At 46.4% G+C, this 20298-nt stretch overlaps 1 protein-coding gene across 1 annotated transcript in view; it reads left to right on the top strand.

Annotated features, from left to right (window-relative positions):
• Nucleotides 1-2399: 2399 nt before the first annotated feature.
• EYA2 (EYA transcriptional coactivator and phosphatase 2) overlaps nucleotides 2400-20298 on the top strand; it is a 218334-nt gene continuing 200435 nt past the window's right edge. Inside the window, exon 1 of the mRNA XM_037006250.2 lies at nucleotides 2400-2768. The gene's annotated coding sequence lies outside the window, so the exon portion shown is untranslated. The remainder of the gene's footprint in view (nucleotides 2769-20298) is intronic.

Below are 20298 nucleotides of genomic sequence, written 5' to 3'. Positions count from 1 at the left end.
TATAGAAATAAAGCATGATTTGGCATGGGGAATATACATGTGTATTTGTAAGATATGTATGTACAATGTCAGATACATTGTAAAGCTTGTCATTTTCAAAGTTAAGCTGATCTTCTGGCTTCAGAGAACATTTACTTGGAAGACTCTGGGGGAAAGGAAGTGTTTCACTCCAGGGTAGGCATGCTTGTATTCTACACTCCCAAAGAATCCGCCTCGTGGTTTAGCGTTTTCGACTTTGGGGTGATTTTGATGGTCAAATAATAACCAATACTTACTGGACAAGTACTTGACAAATATTAGGAGATATTTAACAAGAAGAAATCAAGGGAAAGAAAGGGACAGAAAGGGGGTGCTCCTTCACAGGGAGGTGGCTGGATTTTAAGTGGTCTGGAATAAGAATTGGGAGCTTTAAATCCTATCTCAGCTTCCACCTCATCTGCTGTGAATCTGTGGCTAAGTCCTTATTCCCCCAAAGACAGGTGTTCTCACCCTCTGCTGAACATTGGAATCACCCGGGGAGCCTTAAAAAATACTGATGCCTCAGTCGTTCCCCCGGAGAGTGTGGTTTAATTGGTGTAGTTTGGAGCCTTAGCGTGGGGGGTTTTAAAAGCTCCCCTGGAGATTCTAATGTGCACTGGGGGTTGAGAACCACTGCCCTAAGAGAAGGGAAAAAATAAAATTAATACGCCCTGCCTCCTGTTTATCTCTCAGGGGGCTGCGGGGTGTGGCTGTGATTTATGAGATAATGGGCTAGGTTCTGGTGAAGGAGAAAAAGGGTTAGAAGGAAACAGATGAAGCCTTTGTATTCCATAGAGTGCCTTTAGTTAATGTTACCTCAACATTTTCCCCATGATCTGCAAGAAGAAAGACATTTCACATCCTGACCCAGGACACTCTCTCTCTCTCTCTCTCTCTCTCTCTCTCTCTCTCTCTCTCTCTCTCTCTCTCTCTCTCTCTCTCATACTCAACACACTTACTCTTGCAGGCAACTCACTTAGTATTTTCTGTTCCAGCCTATTTCATTCTATTCCTTTAGAGAAAAAAGAAACCTGCTTACTACCACTGTTTAAACAACATTATATTAAGGCTTATGGGCCAAGATAAATGAAATACCTGTGGAGAGCATTAAGATGCTCAATTTATAATGACATTGAGCTTTTTGCAGAAATGCTATGGGAAGTGAAATTGTGTGTACAGTAATAATATTTGTTGAGCGATTGCTAGTGCCAGCTAGAGTCACAGTGTCTTATGAGCATGAGCTCAGTGAGTTGTCATGATACTACAAGATGGGTACTGTTATCTCCATTTTAGAGATGAGGCAATTAAGGCCAAATACCTCTGTATGTTCTGCTTCTAGAAAGCAGAAGAATCATCTCCATCTGGGAGCAACAGGTGTGATGCTTACCTGGCTCACGGAGGAGGACATCATGCTTACAGAACACATTTGCTTCTGTCTGAAGTTTGGGGAGTAGAAAGGGGACGGACTGAGACCAAAGGTGTATCCAGGCACAGAGGGGCCTGCTGCATATACAATTTGGGGAACCTATTTAAGAAAAATAATACAAAATCATGAGTCCAAAAGTATTTCTTTGAATTGAGAAATCACAACAAATTCAGATTTTAGGAAGCTATATTGGAATTTCAGAGAAACAGTAATTTTTGAGTATAAGTATGTATCACCTATCACAAAAGACATTTAACTGGATACCCTATATTTGAATGAGCTTAGCAAATGGCAGTGGTTGGATTGCCGTATCCTAAGTGTCCCACATCGGAGGTCATAAACATTGGACAGTGGGTGGGTGAGTGGGCAGCCTAGACCCCGTTCCAGACAGTTCCTTGTGGGGAGGATTGAAAGAGGCAGCCGTTGAGAGGATGAAGCAAGTGGGGTGCCTCAGTTTGAGGGAATGTGTGGAGGTGATTGTACCACTGACTTTGGGTGACCCGGTTGAGTTCCAGAGACCTGTCTCCGGGGACAGATCCCTGAACCCTTCTTCCCCAGATATCACCAGCAACGGCACTTTCTTACAGTTCAGTTGTCACCTCCTCAGACAGGTCCTCCCTGATTATTCTAAGATTACAGTCCTCACACCGCCAGCACAGAATTTTTCCTCTCCGTAGTAATTACAACTTTCTGAAATCGTTTTGCCTCTTTCCTTGACCGTTTGTGGTCTGTCTCCCCTTGAATGTCAGCTCCCCGGCGGGCGGAACACTCGTGTGTCTTGCTCCAGCTGAGCCCCTCGGGAGCTGTACCTGGCGTGGGGGATGCTCCACCTTTGTGGGGTGAATGAATGACTGTCAGTGGGATTGTGGAGGCTCCTTCCAAGCAGACTCTCCTCACTCAGGGGCCGCGCCTGGACCGCAGAGGGAGGAGGAGTGGGGAGGAGGCTGGGCCCTCGCCTCCTCCAGGACCGGCAAGAGCGAGCGCGGGGGCGCGGCTGCCGGCGCAGAGAGCAGCGCGGCGGCAGCTGCAGGGCCGGAGCCCCGCGCCGCGTGCAGCCGCCGGGGGTGTGCGCCCGCCGAGCCCAGCCCGCGCCCCGGCGCCCCCACGCGCCCACGCAGCGGCGCGGGGACCGGGCGGCGGCGGCGGAGGGAGGGCCCGGCCCGGGAGGGGAAGGGGCCGGTCCTCCCCGCGCAGGCAGCAGCCGCGGCAGCCTAGGAGGCGGAGGCAGCGGCGGCGGCAGGGGAGGCAACGTGCCCGCCGCAGTCCGCCCGGCAGCACCGGACCCGCGCCCGCCCGCGCCGGGGCGCCCTCTCCACTGCGCGCGGTGAGTACCGCCCGGGCACCCGCTGGGTCCCGCCGGGCCGGGGCTGCCACCCTCACGTCGATCCACCCCCCCACACACACACACACATACACACCCCTCACCGGGCGGGCGCTCGACGAGCCGGGGCCTCGGCGGCTGTCGGGGCGCTCGGGGGCGCAGGAGCCGATTCGGGCGCCCGGGACTCCCAGGGCACCTCAGGCAGAAGGACAGCGGGGACAGCGGGCACATCCTGTCTCGGGAAAGTCCGTCCCGGCCCTGGGCCTCAGTTTCCCCGTGCGCGTGGCGGGCAGCAGCGACCCAGAACTTTGCACTCCCGCGCGCGGGACAAGTGCATGGCGCGCAGGCGATGTGGACGCGGCTGGGCTGGCTGCGATCGGTTGGTTTTATGGCCCGGGTGGATCACACTGAGGGGCGCTCTCGGAATCGGCCCGAAGAGGCTCCGGGAGCCCCGAGCCAGACTCGCGCCCCCAGGCGCTGCTCATGGGGTCGCCGAGGAGCAAAACGCTGGATGCCGGGGATGGGCAGGAGCGGCCCTCCGAGCCCTGGCTTGATGCATTATCTTCTCAAAGCCCGTCGGCGCTCGGCCTGCGCTGGTGCCGCTCCCGGGGCTCCGGACGGGAGCCGGCGGCCTGGCGCTTGCTGAAGTTGTTGAAACTTAAAAAACTGCATACAACGAGGTTTAGAAGGAGGCGAGGGTTTTGGTGTAATGGGAGACTGGAGAATGGAGTTGTTTTTGAGCCATGCAGGCTAGAAGCTGAATGGCCGTGCTGGCTCTGGACCTTCAGTATATTTCCTGCCCTCAAATAAATAGTTCTTAAGCTCAAGGAATATTAGGAAAGCTCGGCTGGTAAAAATACTCGCATCGCAAAATCCTCAATGCGCATTTCTCAGCTGTTGAAAGTGAAGCGCTTTGGCAGGGGTGAGGCTCCCACTACCCCGAAACGCAGCCTGGGCTAGGAGTTAGTGTGCCTGCTGCTGCATTCTTTCTTATTTGTAAAAAGCAAGATTGATGTGCGTTTTTATAGTTACCATTTTCTTTTCTTCCCCATTCTCCCGAAATGCTATGTAATCTTAATTATTGCTTTTTATAACGTTGAGTTATAAATCACCCCTGGTGGAGGTACCCTTTTAATTATGAGGTGCAGTGAAATGAGTGAACATTGTAGTCGGGTGTTGTTAGCAAGAGCAGAGGGGCGGTGGAATGATTTACAAACATCAAGTAAGAATTTGAGTGGCGAATTATGTTTGAGTTCGGGAGCTCCCTTCCAAAGGAAATTATAACCAGTGGACAATTGTATTTCCAACCGAATCTATTAATTTCGTGAGTCCTTTCTTGCTTGAGTGAAATTTCTACTACTACTACCAGAGGATGAGTACTGACCTAGCAGCGGCATTACCAGCCTGTGGCCCGTTGAGACAGAGACAGAGGGAGACACACACAGACAGAGACAGAGAGATGGAATGAAAGAAACCTCCTTTTAAAAGTAATTTTGTGAGAAACTCTGTTGGGCAACCTTACCCAAGAAATGTTCACTTTTCTCTCCCCACCATTTTAAACCCCTTAAATTTTATACTTCCTTGCATTTAAACATCCTCAGACCAAGGGAAGTTAATAAAAAATGTATTTAACAAATGATGATGGTCTGAAATTTGCTTTTGACTAAGCCTCAAATGGCGTTTGTATTCAGAATCTCCTTGGCTTCAGAGGAAACTCTAAATTTTGTGATTTAGAACTCTGCAGCTAGGTCTGAAAGGACCTGAACTTTGAGAAGCAGTTCCTATGCCCCTTACATAGCTAGTAGTGACTCCATTCTTCTCCTGTGTCTTTAGCTTCACAATGTTACTTTTTTCTTAAAGGAATTAGCAATGTTTTCCCTCTGTCTTGAAATAGCTGATCTAGTGTATATGAGAATACTCTATAAAAAAAAATCACTTTCCTAATATTATATAACAAAAAGAAATAAAGTAAAATAAAATGAAATAAAATAAAAAATGTTATTTCACTACTTTGGGATTTTTTTTAAACTGGATATTTTAATCACTTAAGTTTTAGAATCTTCTTTTCATGCCTTTTGTGTTGTATTAGACACATTATAAAGAGATATGATTTGTTGACTTGTTATGGAATTACCATTTGGCAAAAACACTGGAGACATGCTGTTTCAAATATGCGGTATTAACTTCTGCTTTAAATTGCATGTAAGAGTTTGCAAGCCTTGTTCCAGACGGATAAATTGATAAAATGCTAGCTGCTGTTGGGAGAATGAAAAAGTCCTCAACAAAAATGCTCTGCGATGTAGCTAAGGTACATTTTGAATTAGGCTGAGCAAGCTATGGAGACCCCAGCAGTTTGTAAAAAGTACACACAGTCCAAGCATGTTCTCTTTAAGACGTTTTTGGTGCTCCCATGACAAGATGACTCCTTTTCCACAAAGAAGAAGCCATTTCCTTATTTTTTTCAGTTACTTTTCCAAAGATAACTGGCGTCGGGCACGAGAGACCAGAGTTATGCAGAAATTCAACCGTAACCAGCTCAGAACGAGGACTCATTCTCGCTCTTTCCACCAGATGTTTTTTAGGTGTCCTCAGCTGGAATGCCCAGTTTGAAACTAATTAGACCAGCAATAAACTCCTTGTATAATAAAATCGCAGGCCGTTATGGCATAAGTAGGGTTCCCAGCAGCTCATGACAGATGCCTCTCTCTGCACAGAGAGCGCCTGTGGCTGTCCTGAGGAAAAGAAGAGGGACTAGAGAAATCTTATTTAGACATTTGCCTGTCCCTAAATATCCACGCACACCCTGAATGGCACCTTTTCTTCTGTAAGGGAATGGATGGAAGTTGCCATTAGGGTAGGGTCTTGTCTTTGCTGGGCAGGCCCCCTGAACATAAAAGTGTTTGGAGAAGCAGTAAAAGCATAGCAGAGAGTGGCCACAGGTCTGAGGTGTACAGGGTATATCGTGTGTGCGTGCAGGCTGGGCAAGAAGGCTTCCTCCCTGTGGCAGGGTAAAAACATACCGGTCTCTCACTCGGGCACAGATAAAATGCACAGCTTTCTGGCCTGACATGAATTCCCTGGGGGAGGGGAGACCCTCGTCCTTTAAATATTTTTTATGAGGGAGGAATTCTGCCTAATTAGGTAGTTCTCCTTATCTGTGGGGTTTGTAGGAGTGAAGTGGCTGTTTATTCAGTGACCTCCAAAGGCAGAACAATCTGACTCTTGCCAGGACTGGGGTTTGTTGGTAGAAGGAAACTTTTCCCTAGCTAGCTGCTTTGAAGGAGAGGATTTGGTGGACTCCACTCAAAAGGAATCTCTACAGAGAATTAACCTCGGAGTTGAGAAAACACAGCCTGTTGACAGAAAACACACACACACTCACACACACTCCCCACCATGCTTCACTCCCTCCCCACCTTCCTCCCTGAGCCCCATCCCCCAATATCATAACAGCTTTCTGCATGGCCCACTCCCCCACCCTCCCACCCCTCCGACACTTGTGGCAGTTCAAACAGTCCCAACATGCAAAACAAAAAGAAGGTTCTGGTAAGGGAAACGATTAGCAGAGAATTTCCTTGAGACAATGCTTCATTTTCACTATTTGAAGATCTTAACTGGCCTAATGGTATTTGACTAACACCTCTTCTAATCCGAGGACTAACCCCCTCAATCAGGTGGCAGATACTTGAAGTGAGTGGCTCAGACCCACTTGTCCTCTGTAAATGAATCAGAGGAGCCGAAATTTCTTCTTCACTGCGTCTGATGTAAAATCAATTTCAAGGTAGAAAAGTGCCTGCCAGGTTTTTAGGGGAAAGAGAACAGAGAAAGCCACAGGCTTTTTAAAATTTATTTTTGCTGCTTTTCTTTCTTTTTGCTCACTTTTGTCATATTGATGCTTCTGCCATTTCTCTCCACTTGCAAATTACATCCTCGTATTTTATAATAATGATGAAAATAGCTGCCCTTTATTAGCACTTGTATGCCAGGCCTGAAGTCAACTCTTGGCATGTATTTTTATGATGGGTTTTTACAACAGCTCTTCGAGTTTAGGTGGTATTATTATTTTTATTATCTCAACTTTGTTATCAAGGAGATTGGGTCTCAAGTCAAATGACCCACTAGAAGCCACAGGGAGAGTGACACTAGAATCTAGGCCTTCAGACCTGTGCAGAATGTGCCTTACCCACATGCTAAGAAACTTTGGCTCAGAGAACATTGCTGCTCTGTTTGCCTTGGAGAGATGTTGAATTTGGATGGTTTAAATGTGCAGAACACAATTATTTTCTGACTGCCCTGATGTTTTTTGTTGTTGTTTCAAATGGAAGAAAAATCATATTACATAGTTAGAAAACACAAATAGGAGCTTTTGTGAGTCATGATATTTAGCAGGTTGTGTACTGTTCTGGAAAGGAAAATGTTTATTTACAAGAACTAATTTGATTTTTTCCTTCGATACTGTAATGCTACGCATTTCAGTTCCTAAAAAGAGTCAGTAAATTTACTGGCAGGGGCAGGGCCCTAAAATGTTACGGTAGGAGGTCCAAATCAAGTTTACTGGAAGGTGCTGGATCGCTAAGGGTGGGCTGTTGTATGGGGGTTAGGTTATAAACATTGGGAGAGTGAAGAATAATTTGGAACAGGTGGTCCCAAGAGTCAGGTAGCCGGAACGATTTATCTTTGCCACTTTGAAGGTGAAGGGAGGCCATCGGTTGCCTAAATCTGGGACAGGCGGGTAAGGGTCAGTGGGGGCTGTGAGGGCTCCCACTTTGGGATGAAGCCTGGCAGGATGGATGGGAGGGTCTTTGCACACAGTCCTGGGTCTGTAGAAAGCAGGGGCTTCATCATTGCTGTCATCGCCCTTCTGATGACTTGAGTTAGGGCACAGATGTGCCTGCTTGTGCTTTTTTGAAAAGTCTGCCTCTGCTTTCAGATACATGCAGAAACTTAAAACAGGAACTTAGATGAACAGATAGCCAGGCAGACGAGTTTACTTACCAGTTTTGAGAATGTGCACATGGCTGTCTTTGCCTGAGAACGCTAATTTAGACATATTTCAAAATGAACACAGTATTTAAAAGAGATTAGAAATGATTTTGTCATGTAGCATCACTAGCGTTGTGTCGATAACATAAAAGTGGGTGTGATGTCAAAGATATTAGATTTTTCCTCCTCTGGGTTCCTTTGGAGTTATCTAGTAAAGTTAGATTTTTAAAATCTGTGCACTCCCAGATGTAACATATCTGTACATATCTACTCACGTTATTCCGAGGAGAACTGTCAACTCTCTGTGAATGTAACTACGGGAAAAATGATAAAAATCAACACATTTTTTCCCTGAAGAACGAGGGACTAGAGGGTCTGACTACTGTATGAACATAGCACCTTCCTTTTGTCTCGCATCAGCGGCATCTGTCAGTCCCCTTTCTTTTCAATTCATCCCCCAAGAATGGTCTTTCCTAACTGAAATGTACAGTGTATTAGCCAAAAGACATTTTAATTTTGTCAAGAAAAATCATGCCAAAGACAGCCGAGTCTGTTTCAACCATTATTGTTTCTGTAGTGTGCATACTTTGGGTTTCATGGTAAGATGTGGGTTTGCCAAGAAAGAAAATTACAGCAAGAAACTATGTTGAAAACATACACACTTCTGTTTTAAGAAATGGGAAAAACACAGAAAAATTCTGTACAGTAATTGCTTTAACGTGAGTTTTAAATGTCATCGTTTGACTTATGTCAAAAAGTCCCTCTTAGCTTATTCTCACATGTGCTGTTACCAAATATCTCACCTCAAGAATGACAAATGTTTGTCTTAACTGTGATGATCTTTGAGGCTCTAAGAGATTGCCTTAGTCCTAGTGGAAACATTCCAAATTTTTAGATTGTGCAGGCCATTTTTTTTTTTTAGGTTACTTAGATATTGATTTTATTTTCTTGACCCAAAAAAAAGAAAACACCGGGAATTCTCAAAAGCTTTTTACAGGCTGCTATTATGAGAAGAGAAGCCAAACCAACACATTTTAGGTCATGAGCTTGAAGTGCATAAGTAAGCCCTCTGAAGGTCACCAAAACAGGGCGAAAACCACCAGTTCTCCTTACCACGGCGAAAACCACCAGTTCTCCTTACCACGGCCAACTCTAAATTTCTGCCTGTTAGATGTGTTTGGTTGACACGGGAAGGGGGTTTCTGAGCACACAATCGAAATATGTCAATTTGATTTGGGTTCTGAAGATTGGGGTAAAGTGAGGTGGGAGGTACGGCGTTCCCATCTCCTTCAGATCCCTCCTTCTCACTCCTCTGCAGACCAGGCGGATTTGGGGGGCACCTTTCACTCCAAAGCAGATGTTTCATACCTGGTGTTGGATATGGGGAAGCCAGAGGTTGAAAATGTCTTTTGTTCCCTCTGATCAATTTCTTCATTTCCCTTCCCCTTCCTGTAGTAAGTTTGTGGTTAGGGTATTTACAGTTTCCCAAACAATTTTTCACTCCTGCAACATCTATGTGTCTTTTAGCATTTGGAGTACGCCGTTAAGTACAAGCCTTTACGTCCTTATTGATTGGCAGCTCCCTGAAGTACTGAAAGATGGAGAGAGTGTCCACTGTGTCCCCAGGTCTGGTGCCAACCCCCGTGCTGATGTCAATCTGATGCAGGGAGAAAACCGCCTCTTAGAAAGGGTATCAAGGCAAAGAGGTGGTTTTCTTTTGTGGGTGTCTGTTATTTGCACATACAGGTTCTTTTGTTTCAGGATGTCCTAGAAACATTTGTCTGTCCAGCAGTGGTCTGAATGCTCTTCTTGGTTGGAAAGGGGGTTGAAGGGAAGGAGCACAGGGGGTGGATTCCTGCACTTCTGGCCTTTTGTGTGACTAGTGCAGTAGAGGGAAGTGGTGACTCGCAGCTTGGACGGTGTCATGTGGCGTGCGTAACAAGTTGTGACTCGCCGCTTGTGTTATAAACAGAGTTTTGGCCCCATCCAGCCGTGAAAAAGAATGGAGCTGAGAAGATTATTTCCCTGCTGTCTGCGCTGGGCTCTCTGGTGCTGTCGTCTTGCTAAAGCGACCATGCTCCCCAGAGACTTTAATGTTGGGGTGTGGAGGGCAGGGGGTAGGAGAAGAGAAAGAATGTCTTAAACTCAGCAAATGTCTGAGACGCTCTAAATGTCTTCAGCCTTGTCTGGCCCCCGCAAGAAAGACTAAGTGATAAAAGGCCATAGAAGCAGGCTGGGGGTGGGATGGTGCTGGGCAGAGAGACTGGGGGGCTTGGTGGTGGTCTGGTCTAGAGGGGAGAATTTTCTGGCACCTTGCGACCTCTGGAATGCCTTGCAGGAGCGTCTGTAGGAACCTGCTTGGAAATACTGTCATTATCTGCAGCTTTGCTCTTGTTTCTTTGTGTTTATTTTTAGTGAATTTGTTTTTATTTGTTCGTTTGTTTTTAAGAAAACACAAGACTTGTTTGGGGTAACAGTGGCCCAAACATATTGAATATTTATTATGTGCCAGCACTATGCTAAACAAACACTCATATTTCTGTCTCCAAATAGCCATAGATGGAATGTGCTATTATTATTATCACCACTATTTTACAGATGTGAAAGACTGAATCTCTTGTGAGAACAAGTCAAGTAACTTGTCCTAGGTTACATGGCTCACGTCAGAGTAGGACGGGACCCAGCTGTGATTCCTAAACACTAGGAAATCCAGTGGGCACCCCTCGTATAATAAGAGCTACCTTTCCTCTGCATGGCTGCCCTGGAGAGCTAGATTTTAAAGTCAGTCTCTCCTTGCTTTTCCTACAGGATATTAACCGATGGTCAGGTACAAAAGTTGGGCTCAAAAGCAAGTTGGGCTCTGCCTATTCTCCCAGAATCTTGAGCCTGTCCTTGTGGATATTAATGAAAGTTTAGAGTTGGAATCTATTGAAATGGTGGCTGCATCACTGCAGTTAGCTTGTCTAAGTTACAGCCTATGGCTGCTTCTGTGCTAAGAAAGCAGAGTTGAGTAGTTACTACAGAGACCACATGGCCCTTTACAGAATACGTTTGCTGACCCCTGAGATATTGCAATATGACAAGACAAATTTTGTTGATAAGGGAAAACATGCACTTGAGACATTTCAGGTATCATTTCACAGATTTGTTTTTTATTGAGTGCCTCCCATATGCCTGATACCTTGCATGGCAATGGGGGGAAATTACAGACTCATTCATTCTTTCACTCATTTGTTCAGTAGTATTTATAGAGCTGTGTTCTAGGTGCTGAGCTCATTACTAGGGATCCGGAGGCCAGAAGGACCCTATCTAGCACCACCAATAGCAGAGTCCTGGGATTTTCGCCAATCTCACACTGCCTCTTCTGCACTCTTGGGCATTCGGAGGACAGTGATATGACTTTTGGGGTATCCAATATTCCAACCTCAGGATAGAGAAAGAAGACCCAAGTTTGCAGACCCTTACTCAAAAGAAGCCATCTCTAATTCAGTAAGAGCAGTGCACTGGCTTCTGTGCCTAGAACTGTGTCACTCAATGCTCATGACCCACTCACTGCCTCAGGACAGATACTGAGTTTCTGTTTCCCTTAAGAGGTAGTGGGGGAAATCAGACTTCCCAAATTTAACTCTGACTTACAGCCTAGACATTTGGAGCATGAACCCAGGAGCCAGGCCTCTTGGGTTCAAATCCCTGCTCACCGTTAACCAACTGTTCAACTCTTAGCATGTTACCAAATTTTCTGTGCCTCAGTTTCCTCATCTGTAAAACAGGGTGAATAACAGCATGCCTGCCTCCAAGAGTGACTGTGGAGCTCAAGTTGATAAATGCAGTATTAGCAATAGTGCATGGCAAATGGTGTTAATTATCTCAGAGTCCACTATTGTATTACTATTGTTAGTTACAAGCTGCATGACCCTAGGCCGTGTGGGTCTCAGTTTCCCCTCTACAAAATGGGGGTAATGGTATAATAGCAATAATAACTGATGCAAGGACTATTGTGAGAATTTAAATGAGACAATACATGGAAAACTACTCTGCTGTAGTACCTGCCTCACTGAATGGTCAATAAACTGACGATTATGCTGCAGCCCGCGTTTACTGCCTTGGAGGTTATAGGGAATCATGCCTTATAGTAAATGATTGCCTTTAAGCTCAATTGAGTCCTTTTTCACTATCGAGAGTGCACAGCAGTGATTAACAGTGCAGATCCTGAGCTCCGACAGATCTGGCCTGAGCCTGAAGTCCTCCACTCAGGAATTGTCAACTTGGGCCAAGGGCTGACCCTCTCAGTTCCCAGACAGAGGCAGCAGGGGTCACTGTCCATTGGGTGGATGTCAGGGTGAAAAGAGGTGGCACCCATAAAGTACATAGCAGGGTGTTTGGCACGTAATAAGCACTCAATAAATGGTAGCTTGTATTATTATCACCCCACTCCCAGCTATACCCCCACCCCCAGGAAAGCACAGAACATTAGTAAATTTTAATTTGAAAATAAAAGAACATGTTTTAAAACTGCCACATGGATTTAAAATAATATTCATTAAACAAAATTAAAATATTCTCTTAAAGCCAGACTTTGGGCTCAGACCAAATTTTTATAACCCAAGCTTAAAGGCCAAGGAGTTCCCCCAGCCACAATGGGGACATTGTGATTGAACTTGAGACTTCAACGCTGCTATTGAGCCGTCTTTGAAATGCACGTTCCCCCGTTAAAATAAAAGGGAAGTCATGGGAAGGAAAAAAGTGAGGTTCTTGCTCACCCCAACAAACCTTAATGAATCGAAAAAGGAAAACAAAAGATTTCTCATTTTTCTCCTGCTACCTTATCCTGTCAAAGACACATGGCCCCCTCCTAACCCCAGCTTTGAATGGTACCCCCTCAGAATGTTCCAGATCTGATATGCTCTACAAGCTAAGCTAGTCTAAATTCTGGTCTCACCAGATTTTACAGAAGGTGGTGTATCATTGAGAGCCGGGAGCCCAGCTGCCGGGGTTCAGGTCCCAGCTCTGCCACTGCTAGTGGTGCCTCATTTGCCTATTCACAGAGCAGATGAAATTCCTAATGCGTGGGGCTGCGGCCATTCCAAGTCTCTGTGACCCTTTCCACCACAGGGCCTACAGGCCTGCCAGTGCCAACACACAGAGCTTTACTGGCAGAGAATTCTCCCTGAACAACCACTTAGCTCTGGTCTGTCCTACACTTTAGTAGCGTCCCTCGTCCTGAGGGAGCCTGAGTTTGGAGGCCTTTGTGCACACCTTTACATTGAGAAGGAATGAACTTTTCTTAAACAGCAAGAGGACAAAGTAGCAGTGGGCAGTGGGCTGTGACATCCTTTGCTAGGTGGTATTCTTCAAGAACCTCTGAGGTTTCTTGCCAACCAGGGGACATGACCTCCTCCTCAGACCAAGCCAGGCTCTTGGCTATGATGTGGAGCCATGACACAGAGTTGCCAAAACGGGGCAGCTGTTGGGAAGGGCGGGGGTGGGCTCCCCACTCTGTCACCACCTGCCTTGTGATGTTGAGCAGAGGACTTGAGCCCTCGGGGCCTGACTCCTCACCAGTTCGTGGGGCAGATGCTGTCTGTATCGGATGTTGTTTACAGCTTCAGTACAGTGATGGATGGGACACGTTCTGCCAATTAGCAGACTGGTGCTCTTAGGATTTTATGGAATTGTACCCGCCGCTGAAAGTACTGAACGAAAGAGATGAAAGGGGAGGCTCCTTGCACTGGGGCTATACCTGACTATGCTTCAGGTAGTGGCAGTCTTGGGACCTCACACATTCTGGAAGAATCTTTTTGTCTCTGCAGGGCAGTCTTCTTTCAGTGGGGTGTTGTGTACCCTTTCACATCAATTTTTAAGATGATAATAATAAAATTAAAATTAAAATCAAACATTAAATGTAAAATAATTGATTAAAACACGCATGGACATTTTTCCTTCAGAGTGCTGTCCTCATTTACCATGCATTGGAAAAGCTATGAACAAGCTTTTCAAGCAAATGGTTTCCTCACGTTTTTATTGCTCAAGACAGAAATGGTTTAAAGATCAAGTCCATCGGGTAATTAATACCAAAGGTATGGCAGAGTTCATTAGGGAAGTCTGAGAAGCATCCATCTGAAGATGTGAACACTTCCCCGAGACCTGCTCACTTAAGTGAAATATTTCCCTGCTAAAGCTTGTCCCAGCAAGCTGCTTCTGATGAATGCCCCAAGTATCAGAACCTTCTCCCAACTGGAACTGAAATGCTGTACTCTATTCTCAGAGGAACAGAATGAAGCAGGTGAGGTCTGTCAAGGATGTAAGTGAAGTCACCTCAAGGCAGGTTAGTGTATGGGCGCACCTGGTCTGTATCTCATATTTTCTAAAGAATGGCTACCCTTTGGATGACTATAACATTCACAAGAATGACCTCTCAGCTCTTAACTTGATTCTGGGACCTGTTCTGAATGAGTATAGGCATCAACTCATTCAATTCTCACAATTCTACAAAGGAAGTGCTATAATTACTCTCATTTTAGATAGGAAAGTAAGGCACGGAGAGGTTAAGTGACTTGCTCAAGGTCACACAGCAAGTAAGTAGCAGAGTCAGGCTCTGTATACAGGAGTATGGTTCTAGAGGTCTTCATAACTCCTGCACTCCCTGCCTCTTTAACCACCATAGAAAGAATTAAACTGACCTTCTTTTGGACCTTCGCTTAACTGGGGTAGACATGAGAGGGAAACAAATGGGCCATTAGTGTTAGCTGTAATGTATTCATTACAGGCTTCAGGCGCAGCATACTGCAGGGGTCAAGAGCTGCTCTGTCCAGGTTCAGATCCATGTAAGCCTACTACTTAGTAGCCCCATGACCTCTGGGTTGTGTATCTTCTTCCAGCCTCAGTTTCCTCGTTTATGCAGTGAATCCACATCATAAGAGTTAACAAACCTGCAGAGAAGAGTGCTTAACACACAACAGATGATTGTTGAATGCTATTTATTACCTGTTGAGGAAAAAGAAACTGGAGATCTTATCTACCTGGGGACACCATGCACTGCAGTATAGTTTGGAGCGGAAGAGAAGGGAAAAGTGCCTGGCATGTGGGGCTCAAGCTGGAGAGCAGCTCACATTTTTCCAGATGACTTCAGACCCAGCCAGAGATACTGACTCTCCTCATCTCCACGTGAGAAGATGCCAGGATGAGTCTGAGCCTTCTGGGAATAGAATCTGCACAGATGAGGAAACTGAAGCTCCAGGGGAGGGGCTTGCCACAGACACATGGCCCACCCATGGCCCAGTGGAGACTCTCACCCTGTCCCAAGAAGGGCTGGGGACAGAGGCAGAGAAGAATGCTTATAAAAACCCTGGTGGCGTGTCATGCAAATGCCAGTGCGCCACGGGCTCTGACCACAGGATTTTCATTTTTCTTTTCATTCCCTTTCTTCTACTATGGAAAATGTCTTTTTCTCCAAAAGCTTCTGCCTGGTCCTCAGGACGAGGTGGGCAGATTTTCTGGATTGGCCTCCTTTCACCTTCCTCCCCCGCCTCCCCCTCGCCCCCCTGCCTCTATTTCCTCTTGAATATGGAAAACTGAACTTATTCATTCATTCCAAAATATGTATTGAGCACCAGCTGTGCGCAAGGCAGTACTCCGGACACGGGGAATACAGTACAGTACAAAAACAACCAAAACCTACTCCCTCGTGGAAAAGCACTGAAGTGGGGAAAGATCAGAAATAAACACCTAAATATGTAAAGTACATAGAATGTCAGATGGGGATGAGTCTGTGGAGGAAAATCAAGAAGGTGCTCACCTAGCAGGCAGCCTCTGAGCACACGCTGAAGGAGTGAGGGACCCCTGCTGATATCTGGGGAAGAACATTCTAGAGAGAGGAAATGGCAAGTGCAGAGCCTTGAGATGGGAGTGGCTTGGAGGCCAGTGTGGCTGGGGCCAGTGATGTAGGGGTGCAGGGGAGGAGGTCACCGGCAGAGGGGCCGATTAGGGCCTTGCTCAGAACCCATTCTGTGCCAGTCCGCCATGTCTGAAGTCAAAATCAGTATAGTTTTTCAATTACTTTTAAAAAAATACACAGGACCTAAATCTGAAATTAAAAACTGCAAGCTCAGGTATTCACAGTGGCCTGACAGGTAATGAAGGCAATGAAGTAGGTGGGGTCATTTACTGGGCGGGATCAGGCTCTGTATTGCCAAGTACTCTGATCTTTCAGAAAACACTGGAATCTGGATTTTATGAGAAATTTTTAAATCACCACAAGGAACCACCAAAACACACATATGGCTCTCTGTGACCCCTCTCCCACACGTGGCCACAGACCCTGGGAATCTCATTTCAGCGAAAAGGCATTAAACCTTTCTCTCACTCTCTTTTCTTTTTACCAATTCCTGAGCAGAACGATGCCAAGAGATGCTAAAAATTGTTTCCAGGAAAAAGTAGGACTTGAACCTCATGGGACAGGGGCTGAGACTTCTTCCAAGGAGCAATCCGTTTGCTTCATTTTTATGTCTTTCTCGGGACTTTTTCCCGATCTGCCTTCATCACGGGGAACGGCCGGAGGGTCCAAGTCCACCCTCCTTCGGGTTTTCATTAGTTTCATGATGATGATGATTTTGTCATCTGGGGTTGATTTAGGGGTGGTGAAATGTTTGCAGGTTCCCTAAATGGTTGTCAGCCACTGTTTAGAATGGCAAAGAACTTCTTGTGTTGCTCACATTGTAAGGACCGGGTGATAGTTTCCAACGGCTACAGACATGAAAGGGAAGAAAGGCAGGGTGAGGGTGGGGGCTGCGTGAAGAATTCCACATAAGGAGATTGGAAAGTTGAGTAATTAGGCAGGGCCAGCAGGGGTGTGAGGGTGAGGAAAGCCCTCAGAGCTTTAAAGACCTGAGATGCCCAGGCTAATGACCCTGAATTCTTGACCCCCAAAACCCATCCAAGGGGCCACAGAGCTATTGAGATTTTTCTGGATGTAATTAACAATCTTACTTCAGAGTTGGTTTAAGTAAAAAGGAAATGTATTGACTTGGGGAAATGAAAAGTTCTGGGGAATGGTAAGCTAGTTTCAGGTACGGCTGGCTCAAGAGCTCAAATGTGGGTGATGTGCCCATATGATTAATCCCTGTTCAGGAGAATTGTCAAGTGCCACCTCTGGAACTAGGGATGGAGTGGGAGACAGGTTGATTCTCCAACTGAAATCAGCAACATTTGCTGGAAGTGGGGAGTGAGCCGATTCCTTGCATTATAAAGGAATAAACTCAAAACTGCATTATAATGCACCTAAATGTGCCCTGTCCATCCCTCTTCTACTGGATTATGGTGCCACTTGTGAAACATGTGGTTTTTCCACACACTGTGATACACTCTATGTGTGTACCATCTGCTTTTCTCCTTACACACTCCAATGAGGCTGGTACTTCTGAGACAGGCTACTATTCTGCCCCCTGCATGCTCTTTCCCACAGGACAAGAGAATTACCCTCTATTTCAAGGGAGGATCTCAGGGGAGGGTCATCTCTTTTTGTACAAAGTGATCTCTCAATATTGAGGACGCTGCAGCCAAGCATGGGAGATGCACTGGACTTTGGAGGGAAAGTCGGAAATGACTCAGTGTCACTTGGAGTAGAAAGAGAGATCCTGTCTCTGCTTTGCTTACACTCCTGGGCCTCCAATGATCAGCCTGTTTCCTTTCCTCCTCTGAGCTTTGCCCCCTGTTTTTGTCTCCACTGGACTTTTTTACGTTCCATCCAGTGACACTGCAGTAACTTCTGATGCAACACAGAGGTTGCAAACTGGCAGCCAAGATGTGTTTTGTTTGGTCTGTAGAACATTTAAAATAGAAAATGGAGCCAACACAGAAAATCTGGATATTTCACACAAAAATACAGATTTCTGGCTTTCATTTAGAAAATCAAATTATCTGTCAACACACTGTGCCCACATTTCCACATGACTGCAATTGACTAGAGCTGGGAAATGACTATCTCTTTTAGATGGGTGAATTCAGTTCCCCACAGTCCTCACCCCTCTCTATTGTCTTCCCAACACTGGAGCTTAGGGTTAGTTGCCATTGACTGTTGGGATCATGTTGTTGGCCATCCTACAGTAGATTTAAGAGAGAAAGGAGCTCTCTCCTATATCTAGGTCTCTGTCAAAAGTATGAAAATGAAGTATAAACCAAGTTGGTCATCAGTATGAAGAAAAATGAAAAAAAATATAGGCCTTCAGTTAAGTCAAGTTTTCTCAACCTTTATTAACTCAACTATTCACACGTGGGGTTGGACAAATCTTGGTTATGGAAGTCTGTCCTGTGCATTATGGGATGGCATTTAACATGTCCACACATCGCCCAAACTCCCTTTCAGAAGTAAATAGATCCCTGGGCTCCAGACATCCATCACCATTTGGTAAATAGAGTTAGCATAAGTGAGAAAAACCGTCTTGCTCTGAATTTCACCCTGATGGGCCCAGCACTGGCAATAGAGGTCATGAATTGGCTGATTGTAGTTTAATCATAGGTGGGCTTACCAACCATTAAGGCCATTTATGACTGCCAGTCTAGGGTGTTACAGAAAGAATTCAGCATTAGATGAGGCTTGAACCATCTTAAAGAGTCTTTGGAGAATTTCTTAACTTTCAGCCGAGAGGCTGTGACGGATGCCACTTGCACAATTTGTGCAAACAATAGGTTCTACTATGGAGCGTGGACAACAGTCGAGTTGTTGGAGAGCAGAGGGAGGGGTCACATGGCCTCTGGATGTCTCCTCCTGCTCTGGTTCTGTGAGCTGCGGCTCAGAGTGAATTTCCCCGAGACACCTGCAGTGTCTCTGCAGCTCCTAAGGTGATCTGCGATGGGAAGCCAAGGGGACGTGCGTGTCCAGGGAGGGAAGTCGGTGCTCTCTTTAGGCCTTTCTCCAGTCCTCCAAATACTGTCAGGTATCTGAATACCGTGCCTGCACAGGTTTCTCTTAAGAGCAATAGTAGGTGCCATTCATCCACTGAGCACATATTTCTTGAGCCCCCACTATGGGGCAGCCACTGTTGCAGGCACTTGGCAGGCAGCTGAGACCAGAGCTGACCAAGCCTGGGCCCTCGTGGCATTGTGCTTCCTGTGGAAGGGAAATGGACAATAAGCAAGAACACAAGCAAATGTAGACATAGTGTGACGGAGAGTGTTCAGTGCTACGGAGAAAAGTGAAGTAGGAAGGAGGGAATAGGGAGTGTAGGGGTGCCGTGGGTAAGAGTGGTGTTTTCATTTCATTTTAATGTAAGGCAGAGTGGTCACTGCCAGCATGCTGGCAATCTGGCTCTCAGGAAATAAAGGCCCTGATGGATGGTGTTTGCCATTTTTCATGGTGTAAACACTCCCACCGTGGCCTATTTCCAGCTACCAGCTCACAGAATTCCTGCACATGTAACAATCATTCCTTGCAGGCTGGTGCTGGCTGGCTCCAGCACATGACTGGCAGGAAAGGCCCCACTGCAAACAAACTTACAGAAGAGCATGCCCCCCCGTAAGTCCTGAGTGGGACCATGTGCAACGTATGTCCAGGAATAGCTGGGAGTCCATTGTGTCTGGAGCAGAGTGAAGGGAGAGGGGCTGGAGGTGCAGAGAGCTAGGGGGAGGCAGGGGACATGGGTCTTTGAGGCCATGGGCGCATTTTTGGCTGCTGCTCTGAGTGAGGTGGGAGCCACCAGAGGGCTCCAAGCAGAGGGCCAGGCTCAGCCAAATCCCTGTGGCTGCCCTGAGGACGGACTGCAGAGGTGCAGCAGGGAAACCTATCAGGAGACTGTTTAGGCAAGAGGTGACCCTGACCTGGACCAGCGGGAAGCAGTAGGGGTGGTGACAAGTAGTTGGTCTTGGGATATACTTTGAAGGTGGATCTGATGGGATTTGCTGAGGAACTGGATCTGGAAAGTACTATAAAGCATCCACATGATGCCAAGGTTTTTGGCCTGATCATCTGGAGGATGGAGCTACTACTTCCTGAAATGGGGAGGCAGGCACAGGAGCAGGTGGGGAGGGAAGGTTAGGAGCATCTTCTGTGAACCTGACCTTGAGCAAGTGCTAAAGGTCTCCTTCCATCCTCTCAAGTGGGTTATTTTACGATCGCTCTTTAGAGGTGGTGTGACAGTTGCTCCCGGACATTAAACAGCATGCCCAAAACAGCCCCACTGGAATGGGGCCAGGCCCAAACTCCCACCCCTAGCGCTCTGCAGTCCCACTGTGTTCTCCTGGTTCTCTATTTCTCCTTTTTGTTTGGAAGCAATGGAGACAGAGAAACTCTGCCAGGGAACCAACTGAGCTGCTGAGACCCTCTCCCCTGTTTGGAAAGAGCCCTCCGGTGTCTCCTCCAAGCACAGGCTGGCTCTGCTCAGTGCATCCATCGCTGGCCTCTTTCCATGACAAATTTGTTATATTAGCCCCACGAAGATTCATATTCCACAGAAGAACTCACACTTTTAAAATATTTACCAGTCAGTAGCTTAGAAAGCCTTGGTTTTATGCAAACATAGGTTTAAATCCAGAACTCCATCACTTAGTTGCTTTGGCT

Source organism: Manis javanica, chromosome 5, assembly GCF_040802235.1.
Source record: "Manis javanica isolate MJ-LG chromosome 5, MJ_LKY, whole genome shotgun sequence".
NCBI classification, from domain to species: Eukaryota; Metazoa; Chordata; class Mammalia; order Pholidota; family Manidae; genus Manis; species Manis javanica.
This window is presented reverse-complemented; position numbering and strand designations above follow the sequence as displayed.